Source organism: Ornithorhynchus anatinus, chromosome 5, assembly GCF_004115215.2.
Source record: "Ornithorhynchus anatinus isolate Pmale09 chromosome 5, mOrnAna1.pri.v4, whole genome shotgun sequence".
NCBI lineage: Eukaryota > Metazoa > Chordata > Mammalia > Monotremata > Ornithorhynchidae > Ornithorhynchus > Ornithorhynchus anatinus.
In genome coordinates, this window is record NC_041732.1 from 93,864,046 (window position 1) to 93,877,482 (window position 13,437).

Sequence of the window (13,437 nt, forward strand, 5' to 3'; positions counted from 1 at the left end):
TGATTTCTGAACCGAACCCAGATGAAACTTTCTTCATCGAGCCTTTTATGTCTGTTTTTAAAGTGCTTATTTCCAAAAGATGGCTGGGGAATTCCCAGATTGGTTCAATCTATTAAATGTTTTCATGCTATAAATTAATGCGCTCTTTCATGACATGCCATACCGTGCATAATAGTCACGTTTCGATTTTCTTCTTCTGTTCTTTGGCCAATTAATACAGAATTCCCCTCCGCATCTACTTATATTTCCAGGGAAAGGGAACGATAGCGTTGGGCAAAGACCAAGCAAAAGGATCAATTAAACTTCAAACTACCCATTGAAATAGACCTCCCCGAAGCACAATCTAAAAACGTTTAAATCCTCGGCTCCTCGCCTTTAAAATTGAGTGAGGTGTTTTTTTGAAGTACTTCATAATTCGACATTTCTAAGGGTCACTTCAATGGCATTTTATAATTAACGAGCCGTGGATACAAAGCAGTGGTGATCGAAACCACCAAAAATCTCATTAAAAATACATATTAATCGTACTAAGCCGGTTACTTGCGTATATTGCCGCAGGTAATTATTGTTTGACGGTGGATATTTTGAGTTCAAAAGGACTGATAATTCGGTAAGGTTATTCTTGGGCTTTACTATTGCGCTTTAAGTTTGAGTGATTTGATTTGATTTTTTTTGGCTGGGGTAATTTTCTCCTTCATCCTCGATAAGACGTCCGTTAACCTTGGGTAACTGGCAGCTAATGTCAGGTATTTTCTCTGTCCTCGGGTGAATACCGACACGCTTCTCTCTTCGATCGGTCAATCCGATCTATCGTATTTATTGAGTGCTGTGTGTAGAGCACTGTGCTAAGCACGGCGCGGCTCAGTGGAAAGAGCACGGGCTTTGGAGTCAGAGGTCGTGGGTTCAAATCCCGGCTCTGCCCCTTGTCAGCCGGGTGACTCTGGGCAAGTCACTTAACTTCTCGGTGCCTCAGTTACCTCATCTGTAAAATAGGGATTAAGACTGTGAGCCCCACGTGGGACAACCTGATTCCCCTGTGTCTACCCCGGCGCTTAGAACAGTGCTCGGCACAGAGTAAGCGCTTAACAAATACCAACGTTATTATTATTATTTAAGCACTTGGGAGAGTACAGTATAACAGAGTTGGTAAACATGTTCCCCGTCTACAATGAGCTTACAGTCTAGAGAGGGAGGAGGCATTAATCAAAATAAATAAATTACAGATATGTGCGAGAGTTCAGAGAAGCAACGTGGTTCAGTGGAAAGAGCACGGGCTTGGGAGTCAGAGGTCACGGGTTCGAATCCCGCCTCTGCCACTCGTCAGCTGTGCGACTGTGGGCGAGTCCCTTCACTTCTCTGTGCCTCCGTTCCCTCATCTGTAAAATGGGGATGAAGACTGTGAGCCTCACGTGGGACGACCTGATGACCCTGTATCTACCCCAGCGCTTAGAACAGTGCTCGGCGCATAGGAAGCGCTTAACAAATACCAACATTGTTGTTCTGTGGGGCTGAAGGAGGAGTGAATAAAGGATGAAAATCCAGTTGCAAGGGTGATGCAGAAGGGTGTGGGAGAAGAGGAAATGAGGGCTTTGTCAGGGAATCAAGGCATACCCTAAGTTATGACCAGGTAACCACTGCTGGAGAAGTATCTTTTCAAGATGTTTGCGAAGAACATAAATGGCTAAACCAACACCTGACCCCACAGCTACCTGTTGGCCGCAGGGTTAAGGTAGCCTGGCTCAGTGTGCGGTATTTAATCCAGTGACAAGTCGAAACTTCACTCTGCCTGAATCTCGATTTTGAGGTGGAGGCTCAAATCCCAAATTAAAAACGGGTTGTTCTTTGCAAATGTGGTTGTTCTGTGACTGTGATTGATGTGGGGTTCACGGGATTGGCGGGGCCAGAACCAGTGCTGATAAAATACAGATAAAACAATAGGAAACTACAGGTAAAATCATTTCTTTTAATGCCCGTCTACCCCACTGGGAATGTGTCTACCAACCCTGTTGTATTCAGCTCGCCCACGGGCTTACTACAGTGTTCTACACACATTGGGCAATTCATTCATTCAATTGTAATTACCGAATGCTTACTTTGGCAGATTAATAAATAGTATCGATCAGTTGGTAAGAACAAATCACACCACAAGTCCTTTCCTTTCCTTCCTCATCCCACGTGTCCCCTGACCTTGCCAGGATGTTTTTATCACCTCCCCTCCTTCCTGCACGTCAAACACGCCTCGTCGCCACCATACACCGTGGTAGAGAATTTTTGTTGTTTCTTTTAACTTTAATACAGTGATTATTAAGCGCTTACCACGTGCCAGACAATGTACTAAGTGCTGGGGTGGATTCGAGGAAATTGGGTTGGACACAGGCCCTGTAGCACACTGAGGCCCAGACTCAGCTCTTCCACTTTTGAGCCAAAGCTCACAGCACCCTACCTCATTCCCCAACCTGATTACCTTGCATCTACTCCGGCACTTAGAACAGTGCTTGGTATGTAGTAAGCACTGAATGAGTACCATTATTATTATTATTACTAATAGTAATAATCCTAGTTACCCAAAGAAATGTAGTCCTTACCAGGTATGAAGCAGGAAAATACCCCAGCTAAAAAAAGAAAGTTTGGGTTCAGTTAAAATTGATCGAACCTTCCAAAATGCGTGTCAATTTTATGATGACGGGAAATATTGAAGATTCATCACACGAATGTGTGAAATCGGCTTAAATCAACCATGGCACAATCAGGACTTGATTCTATATTGCCAGTGAAAATGTTAGTAAAAAAACTTAAATTTTTGAAAATCCATTTTTGAAAATTGTTTCAAGTTTAACCCTAATTTAAAACATTATTAAGGCGTTTGAAGTAGGATTTAAAGCAGGTGAAATGCAAAAAATCTGTACCCTAATCATCATCTTCATCCGTTCTCCCAGGGATAATGCATATTAAAACTATGCAATTCTGGGGCTTTCAACACTGTCTAAAGTTGACAAGGAGGTTAAGAAATGGAAAACAGGCACCTTCCTTTGTTTTCCTTCTCATGAGTCCAAAATAACTGAGACAGTATTTTTTTTTCCAGTTCTGTTCTGTTTCTAGATTCTGAAGATCTCTTAGGCTATAAATGAAACTCTATAAATCCCTCTCTGGTAACCCTTCATTAGAAGGGCCAGACTGCGTGATTCCAAGTATAATTAATGTTCAATGAAATAAGATCTTCTTGAATAAATATTCCAAGTGTATGCATTGAACCGAAAGATGGAGCTGGAAAACAGCCTTTGCTCTTTCAACATCTTCCGTGGCTCAGAAATCTATTCATAGCCTCAAATGATGCCCTCGGGATTCTACTTTCCTGGTTTGAAAAAAAACCTTACAAGTCTCTTTTAATCATAAGAACATAAGATATGAATTGAATTCATTCTTGACATCTCCCCTACTGTTAGCGGCATGGCCTAGTGGAAGGAGTGTGGGTCTGGGCGTGAGAAGACCTGAGTTTGAATCCCAATTTAGCCACGAGTCTGCTATGTGTGGGCAAGTCACTCTACCTCTCCTGCGACTCAGTTTCCTCATCTTGAAACAGGGTTAAAATACCTTCTCTCTTTTCCTTTTACACTGTGAACCCCATTCGGGACCGGGCTTATGTTGTATCTACCTCAGCACTTAGAGCAGTGCTTAGCAGTTAATAAATATTATGATTATTTTGTAAAATGCCAATTACCGGGGCAGTTCCAAGGTCCATCTGGCCCAGAATTCTGTCCCTGATTAGGTAACTGGCTGCTTAGAGGAATCTTAGAATGGTTTCTCCCCTTGGCATTCAGTCGGATGTTTAGGAATGAATCGATATACCATGAGAAGCGGCGAGGTCTAGTGGAAGAAACATGGGCCTGGGAGTCAGAGGACCTGGTTTCTAATCCTAGCTCTGCCAAGTCCTGAAATGTGACCTTGGGCAAGTCACTTAACTTCTCTGTGCCTCAGTTACCTCATCTGTAAAATGGGGATTAAGACTGTGAGCGCCACATGAGACAGGGATGGTGTCCAACCTGATTAGTACAGGGCCTGGCACTTAGGAAGTACTTAAAGACCATTAAAAAAATTTTCTTAACTTTCCCCCCTGTAATCCATTTAGGCTGGTTTCAAGCCTACTGACATATTCTACCTACACACCTTCCTGTGGTATGGAGCTCCAAATAACAATAATAACAATGGTATTTGTGAAGTGCTTACTATGTGCCAGGCACTGTACTAAGTGGACACAAGTAAATTGGGTTGGACACAGTCCCTGTCCCATGTGGGGCTCACAATCTCACTCCTTATTTTACTAGAGGGGGCGGAGACAGACATCAATACAAGTAAACAGCGTGGCTCAGTGGAAACAGCCTGGGCTTTGGAGTCAGAGGTCATGGGTTCGAATCTCTGATCTGTCACTTGTCAGCTGGGTGACTGTGGGCAAGTCACTTCACTTCTCTGTGCCTCACTTACCTCCTCTGTAAAATGGGGATTAAGACTGTGAGCCCCACGTGGGACAACCTGATTCCCCTGTGTCTACCCCAGCGCTGAGAACAGTGCTCTGCACACATAAGCGTTTAACAAATACCAACATTATTATTATTATTAAACAGACATCTATATAAATAAATAAAATTAGAGATGTATACGTAAGTGCTGTGGCGGTCGAGGGGAAGGAGGAAGAGCAAAGGGAGCAAGTCAGGGTGACGTGGAAGGGAGTGGAGATGAGGAAAAGTGGGGCTTAGTCTGGGAAGGCCTCTTGGAGGTGATGTGCTTTTAGAAAGCCTTTGAAGGTGGGGAGATATTTAAGTAGACAGGCATCCAAGTAGAGATGTTCTGAAGGCAGGAGGAAATACAAGACCATAGAGAAGAAGAAATATTCGTATCTGTCGAAGATGAAGAGCGAGGCTGTTCCAGGCCAGAGGCGGGGTAGGGCCAGGGGTTGGTGGCAAGATAGGTGAGGTTGAGGTACAGCGAGTAGGTTGGCATTAGCGGAGCAAAGTGTGCGGTGAATCCATCGCTAAATCCTTTCGGTCCCACCTTCCCGGCATCACTAAAATCTGTCCTTTCTTCTCCATCCAAACTGCTGGCACGTTAATACGATTATTCATCCTACCCTGCCTGGATGACTGCATCAGCCTCCTTGCTGACCTCCCAGCCTTCTGACTTTCCCCATTTGAGTCCATATTTCACTCTGCCACCCAGATCATTTTTCTGACCCCAACGTCATTTTTCTGTCACCCCCGCCCCCCCCCGATAATCTCCAGTGGTTGCCCATGCACCTCTGCATCAGAAAAAAAACTCCTCACCATCGGCTTCAAAGCCCTCTATTACCTCGCCCCCTCTTACCTCACCTCACTACTCTCCTACAATCCAGCCTACACACTTCGCTCCTCTAAAGCCAACCTTCGCACTGTGCCTCTATCTCGCCCGTCTTGCCCCCTACCCCCAGCTCACGTCCTTCCTCTGGCCTGGAACGCCCTCCCTCCTCAAATCCAACAGTTACTCTCCCCCGTTCAAAGCCTTCCCAGGCTAAGCCCCTTCTTTCCTCTTCTCTCACTCTCTCCTGTGTCACCCGGACTTGCCCCCTCCCAGCCCCGCAGCACTTACGTACTTGTCTGTAATCTATTTATTTGTACTGATGTCTGTCCCCTCCCCTCTAGACTGTAAGCTCTTTGCGGGCAGGGAATGTGTCTGTTTACTGTTGTATTATACTCTCCCAAGTGCTTAGTACAGTGCTCTGCACACAGTAAGTCTCAGTAAATACAAATAAATGAATGAACGAATGGCTGACTAGGTTGTAATAGGAAATCAATGAGGTGAGGTAGGAAGAGACCAGGTGATTGAGTGCTTTAAAGCCAACAGTAAAGAGTTTCTGTTGGATGCCGAGGTGGCCGGGCAACCACTGGAGGTTCTTGAGGAGTGGGGAGACGTGGACCGAACTTTTCTTTAGAAAAATGATCCGAGCTACGGGGTGGTTTGGACCGGAGTGGTTAGAGACGGAGGCAGGGAGGTCAGGGAGGAGGCGGATGCAGTTGTCTGAGGCGGAATAGGACAGGTTCTTGGATTAACAGGGGTGCAGAGGAAAGGATAGACATTAGCAATGTCGTGACGTAGAACCGACAGGATTTGCTGACCGGATATGTGAGTTGAATACGAGAGATGAGTCGAGAATAATGCCCAGGGTACAGGCTTGTGAAACAGGGAGGACTGTGGTGCTGTCTACAGTGACAGGAAAGTCCAGGGGAGGATGTGGTTTGTGTGGAAAGATCTGTCGTACTGCATATAATACAGTACTCTGCACACAATAAGTGCTCAGTAAGTACGATTGAATGAATAACTAGGTTATAGTAGGAAATCAGCAAGGTAAGGTAGGAAGAGACAAGGAAGAAACAAGTTCTTTTTTGTAAATGCTAAGTTTGAGGTGTCAGTGGAACATTGAGAAGCAGCGTGGTTGAGTGGAAAGAGCATGGGCTTTGGAGTCAGAGGTCACGAGTTCGAATCCCACTCTGCCACTTACCAGCTGTGTGACTGTGGGCAAGTCACTTAACTTCTCTGTGCCTCAGTTCCCTCATCTGTAAAATGGGGATTAAGCCTGTGAGCCCCACGTGGGACAACCTGATTCCCCTGTGTCTCCCCCAGCGCTTAGAACAGTGCTCTGCACGTAGTAAGCGCTTAACAAATACCAACATTATTATCCAAGTAGAGATGTTCTGAAGGCAGGAGGAAATACAAGGCCCCGGAGAAGAAGAAATATCAGGACCCGTTCTGAAGGCAGGACGAAATACAAGACCACGGAGAAGAAGAAATATCAGGACTAGAGATGTAGATTTGGGAATCGTCGGCATAGAGATGATAGATGAAGCCATGGAAGCAAATTACTTCAAGGAAATGGTTGAAGATGGAGAATAGAAGGGGACCCAGAACTGAAACTTGAGATCTCCCCCTCTAGACTATGAGCTCATTATGGGCAGGGAACGTGTCTAGTTACTCTGTTGTATTGTACTTTCCCAAGCGCTTAGTACAGGTGCTCTGTACACAGTAAGCCCTTAATAAGTGTCACTGGTAAAGATCAGGTCAGGCCTCCCGACTCCCAGGTCTGTGCACTTTTCAACAGGCACAGTGTTTCTCTTAAATTAAAGCAGGTGTGATTATAATAATGATTAAAGGGTGGTATTTGTTTAGCACTTACTATGTGTCAAGCGCTGTTATATTACCTTTGGACGTAAGAAGAACTTCTTGGATGTCAGTCGGGGTGAGAAAAACTACAACAGGCCCCCAGGACAGATTGCGGATGACCTTTCAGAAAAGACCGAGAGCTCGTTCCGTCCTGGAATCAGGAGAGCGGAGGCTACGGGAGCAACTCATTTCTCCTGGTTCCTTCCCGATTGGAGATTCTGGGCACCCGAGTACAAACAAGATGATCAGTTTTACAAACTCCATCTCTCCAGCTCACGCACAAATCCTAAGCAGTAGCCCCAGGAGGTGAGTCAAGGTGACTTGCAAAAGGATTGTCAAACATCAACTGAAATCCAAGGAGAAGATGCCCCGAGGGCATCTGAAGACCAGACCTCGGATTAATCCCCACCACTGCTTTGTGTGAATTCCCACCATTCCCGATTTACAGGGGAGGGAACTGGGGAACATCCGGATCGAAGCAGCGTGCTCAAAGGCAGGAAGGCAGGAAACGAGCCAGGTTTGTCATTTAGGTAGCCTGAACTTATTTATGGTCTGAGGCGAGGAGCCCTAAGCCCCCAAGAAGCCAAGGTGGTCCGTTGGGGACACTGGAGGGCGTCGTCGCAATCAGCGATGGCTAATCACAAACCTGTCCTAAAGTTTAAAGCGCTTTTCTTGGCTCTGGTTCCATCCAGCTGGAAGCAGTCTCTGAAATACCTGGAAACTAAAGCTTCAGGATGTGTCCCCTGGCCCTCTCTGAAAAGAACTCAGGGAGACAAAATAATTTGCATTATTTGTCCTCGGAGACATGTCTCCAATTAATTCCAATGAAAGGCAACCCCTCTCTCCCTCTCTTCCCCAACTGGGTTAATTCAGGGTTAACGACTGTACGGTTAAGCTTTAAATCAAGAGGAAGAGGAATGTTCAGAGGCTTGGTTCCCATGGCGACTATGGCCAAGCTTTACTGGGTCTACAACTCCCTCCTCTGCCTTTAGGCTCTTCTATTCCTCTTCGATTCTGAGCCATCATATTTTCTCCCTCCCCCCTCTCTCCATCCCCTATTTCTCCTCCATCATTATATCCTTTGTTTACTTCCAAGTTTTTTCTTTGCATTTTGTCATTCAAGAGCTCTGGGACTCTTCTTTTTGGTTTAAACCCCCTTCCTGTATTTCAAATCATTTGCCAAACCTCACCCAGAAATACTGACCTTATCTGTTTCAGGGTCCAAACCCAAGGTCATCCGAAGCAGGAGCCAGCCTCGGTTTCAAAACACAATTCAACAACCGTATTGGGCCAGAGCGGGCTCCACAAATCATCAGAAAAAATGATTTTTCCCAGAATTCTGTCCCCTACGTCTTATCACCGAATCATTGGCCACTCGTCAAAGGAATGCTAAGGGAGAATCTCTTCCAAAGGAGTGAATACTAAGTGAATTAGGCATTTTGGGAATATTCAGATCCAGGGCATCTTATCAGAGTGGGCCTTTTTCTGAGCTCTCACTATTTACTGAAAACACTCTTGACCGGGAACTTCTCAACCACCTCTCCTTAGTAGTGTTCATTCATTCAATAGCATTTATTGAGCGCTTACTATGTGCAGAGCACTGTACTAAGGCGCTTGGAATGGACAAATCGTGTCACTCTCCCCCTCTCCCTCACTCTGACCTTTCTCTAGCCGGTTCTCAGGCAGCAAAGAGGTCGCAGCCCAAAGGGAAATTTATCACCTATCCCTTACCCCACCCTCACAGGTTGGTTTGGTCCTGTGCAGTTCCATGTTGGTGCTGGGGGTTGGGGAAGAGGAGTTCCAAGCTACATAATGTCAAAAATTCTACCCGGCATGCCAGTTGATCTTTCTGCCCTAGTGACAGTCAGGCTTTACCGAGGGGTCATGGTGTTTAGGGTGATGGTGGTAATGCGCAAACGGGCTTTTGGGGGAGTCGGTTGGCCTTCCAGCCCCTGAAAAAGATGTTCAAGGCCTGGGGTGGAGTATAATGGGAGAGGCTGCAGCCGCTGGCTATCCAAGAGAACGTGGACGGTAGGGACTGGGGATTGGGTTAAACGGCCAACCCTCCCCACCCCAAACTCACCCAGAGCCTGGCTCCATGTCAACCATTGCTCTCCATCACCCTGGGATGCCCTTTCCTGAACCTTTTCTTATATTGGGACTGGGTTCCGCTTGGTTCCAGCTGACCGGAAGCACTGACCCAGGCTCTGGAAGAGGCCCAGAATTGCCCCAGGTTCTAAATGGCTAAACTGGGTCTCAGGGTGGGGAATGAGGAATTTCAGCTCCAAACCAGTCTCACCTGCCCTTTGCTCCGGCCAAGGTTGGGATAATCACAATAAGGAGAGATCAGCTGGCACTCTGACCTCCTGGATCCATTCTGTAGCAGTGAGATCCTGGGCCCCCTTCCCCAGGATTAGCCCACTTTCAGTCACCGGAGGATGCGAAGGGGATCCAGGCGCACAACTATCCTCTTCCATCTATTCCATTCTCCGTCAGCCTCCTGGTTGAATGTTATTCTCATTATGAGCAAACATTTCTATCCTATGTGGTGTCACTGGAAATTTTGGGACATTTTAATTTTAATTTTTTAAGCACTTACTGTTTCCCAGGCCCTGCACTGAACACTGGAGTAAGAAACAAGCTAATCAGGTTGGACGGAGTCCTTGTCCCACACTGGGCTCACAATTTTAATCCCCATTTTACAGATGAGATAACTGAGGCACAGAGAAGTTAAATGACTTGCCCTAGTTCACACAACAGACAAGTGGCGGAGCCAGGATTAGAACCCAGGTCCTTCTGACTCCCACGTCCATGTTTTTCCACTAGGCCCCACTGGTCTGCTAGAGAGGTTTCCCTCCAAGGACAAATTATAGCCACTCCCCTTGTGGAGTTCCCACTTGAGGGAGAGATGAGGAAGAGTGACATAAACACATTCCCCAGATAACCGGGGACACCATTCAAGGGCAAAAACATATATTCACTGCTGAGGTAATCGGGGATTTTTTAGAGACTCAGTTTAATTTGCAAGATTTTGATGATGCCGTAATTCTGAGTTGAATTTTACAGTTCAGAAAGGATGTGATTTGGTTTGTATTGCAAACCTATAAGGCACGGGTCAGGTCTTGTCCCATTTCTGTACTCTGTTAGGGCAATCCGCAGATGTTACATATCCCAGACAGTTGGCCTGTGATAGAGGAATTAAATGCAGATCTCTGAAGAAAGACATCCATTGTTTTGCAGGTCAGATGAGATTATGACCACACTGGGAGAATAACACCGCTGTTCTCTTTCGGGTCACTTGGAAGTGAATTCTCATTCTCCTTCAACCATAATCCAAACAGATATGATCTTCTTTGCTCTTATCTCAGACGTGCTAATGAATGACAAGTGGGCTTTGTCAGAATAAAGACCCTGGACTACAAGTGAGGTTCTCTGGGGTTCATGGTGCAGGGTGGTATTTCAATGTGGCTAATAATTCAACCCACAGAAGACCTTTATATGTCGACTCGAGCGTGGGAGGTGCATTAGAGACGGTCGAATTTTGCAAATGTGTAAATGTCCACTACAATATTTGAAGCATATGCATTGGTGTTTGCAGAAATTTTCTATTGCTATTTTCCCTTTGGAATTTATCGAAGCTGGGTGGAAATTGGTGGGTGAGACAGGAGCCAGGGACCTGGGCCGCTCTGGGGCATGTTCATTCCATTTATTCATTCAATAGTATTTATTGAGGGCTCACTATGTGCCGAGCACCATACTAAGCGCTTGGAAAGTACAATTCCGCAACAGAGACGATCCCTGCCCAACAATGGGCTCGCTGTCTAAACGTGGAGACAGCAAAGCAGAAGAGAACATCGTTAAGATAAATAGAATCATGGAGATATACACATCATTAACAAAATAAATAGGGTGATAATAGAGACACAGTGCTGAGGGGAGGGGAAGGGGGAAGAGCAGAGGGCGGGACAGGGGGAAATGGGGAGGGGAGGAGGAGCAGCGGGAAAGGGGGGGCTCAGTCTGGGAAGGTCTCCCCTCACCTCCTTCTCCTAGCACCCTCTTCTCCCAGCTCCCTGGGCAGCTGAGCTAGCCAGGGGAGGAGCAGGCAGAAGCTTGAACTGGGATCCAGGATCTGAGACCACATCTAATTCCTCCAGAGGCCCAGCGCCTAGGACCCTTCCCCAACTTTTATCGGAAGCTGCACCGAGAGAGTACTCTCCCCGACTTGAGTCTCACCCGAAAGAGAAGGCAGGGTTATTCTCTGAAGCAGAAATTGCCGAATTCCGATTTTCAGGGAAGGTGGGTGTGCGGTTCCACGGAGACCCCCGTCGGTGCATCCTTGGTGCCCAGAAACGAGCCCCACCTCCCTCGACGGTGCCAGGCGAAGCCGGAAGTTTGCCCAGGTTGACTTTTTCCTCAAATCCCCCGGTTTTAGAAAAGGGATCATCCTGGGTTTTTTTGACTTTCAACATGAAGGGATTAAAAGGTGAAAGTGGATTAAACTCTACCACCAAGAGCCATAGAGTGTAACTTGATTTGATTTAATGAGGCAAAGTCTACACCAACAATATCCATTGAGTTCCTTCATGGGGCCCAGTGGCATTCTAAGAGCCGAGAGGAATTTCGCGGAAGGTCTTTGCCCACTGAGGGAGGAGTTCCAAAGTCCTAGATAAACAGTTGGGTAAAAAACACGAGAAATAGATATACGAGCTTTACAAAAACAGGCACCGATACATACAGAAAATTGAAAAGAAACGCAGAAATACTGAGGGAGCGGGGAAAATAGATTTCACCGGACCTCTCTGTAATTATTTTGATTATCTGCTCTGAAGGGAGGTAATAGAGGAGAACGATTAGATGTCTGCATTGATTTAAAATTAAGTGCGTACTCCGGTGCCTCGGGAGGAAGGCCACTTTAAGAAGGTAATAAATAAATATACAGTGCCTAGAAGTGATGTCAGCTGAAACACATTTTCCAAAAGAAACTCCCACCTCCTCCGATAAATCTTTTTCCAATTAATTCCCAAGTCAAATAACTCCGGCAGGCATCTCCAGGATATATGTACTTATTTCAGCCCTTCCGCAGCACATTTTACGTGTGTTCATTCGAATGCCCATTCTAGGATTTATTTTGATTACTCTATAGATATTTTTCTATCTGTCTCTCCCAAATCAAGTGTAAGCTCCTTCTGGGCAGGAAATGGGCCCTTGCTAGTTTTATACTTCCCAAAGTTTCAGTACAGTGCATTGAACCCAGTGGGCTCTCCATAAATGTTAGTTTTACTAATAATTTTTCATAATATAAGACCCCGTCCTTTAAACTGAATCAAGGGACTTGGAATGCAAGCTAGCTGACAGCAGAGGGCTCAACATTCGCAGCTCGGTCCTTACCCCAAGAGCCAGGGTGGGGCTGGCCTGTAGAAATTCCATTTCTGTATTCTAGCCCAGATGGGCGTTTGCTCTAAAATCTTTAAAGAAAAGGGATTGAGTTTTGTTTATTCTGTCTTTTATTAGACATCAGTCATGACTGAACCGTGCTCACGTATGCAAATATTAGAGAATAAAACAGGCGACGTCTACTTCAGTCAGGCCCCAAAACAGATGTCCTCGAAAGATGCTTAATCGCTGACGGTGGATCCGTGTTCCATGAAGGCTTTGATCACTTCCATTCTTGGTTTTCGAAGGATGGTTCTGTCTCCTCAAACGGGAACAGTGCGCATCCCATCCCTGGAGAGTTTTAAGATGGAAGAAAAGCAATTATTGGATGCAAAGGGCTTAGAAGTCTTTCATTCATTCATTCATTCAATCACAATAATAATAATAACGTTGGTATTTGTTAAGCGCTTACTAGGTGCAGAGCACTGTTCTAAGCGCTGGGGGAGATACAGGGTCATCAGGTTGTCCCACATGAGGCTCACGGTGCTAATCCCCATTTTACAGTTGAGGTAACTGAGGCCCAGAGAAGCGAAGTGACTTGCCCACAGTCACACAGCTGACAGGTGGCAGAGCCGGGATTCAAACCCATGAGCTCTGGCTCCCAAGCCCGGGCTCTTTCCACTGAGCCGCGCTGCCTCTCTATTTATTGAGTGTTTACCACGTGCGAAGCACTGGACTGACTGCTTGGACAGACATATTCCCTGACCACGATGAGCTCACAGCTCTGCCTTGAGGAAGAGGGGTGATCCCAATGACCTAAAGCGGGTCCTCCCTTTTCTGTGTTTCTATCGGTCCCCCATTTCATCTCTAAAACGTTCC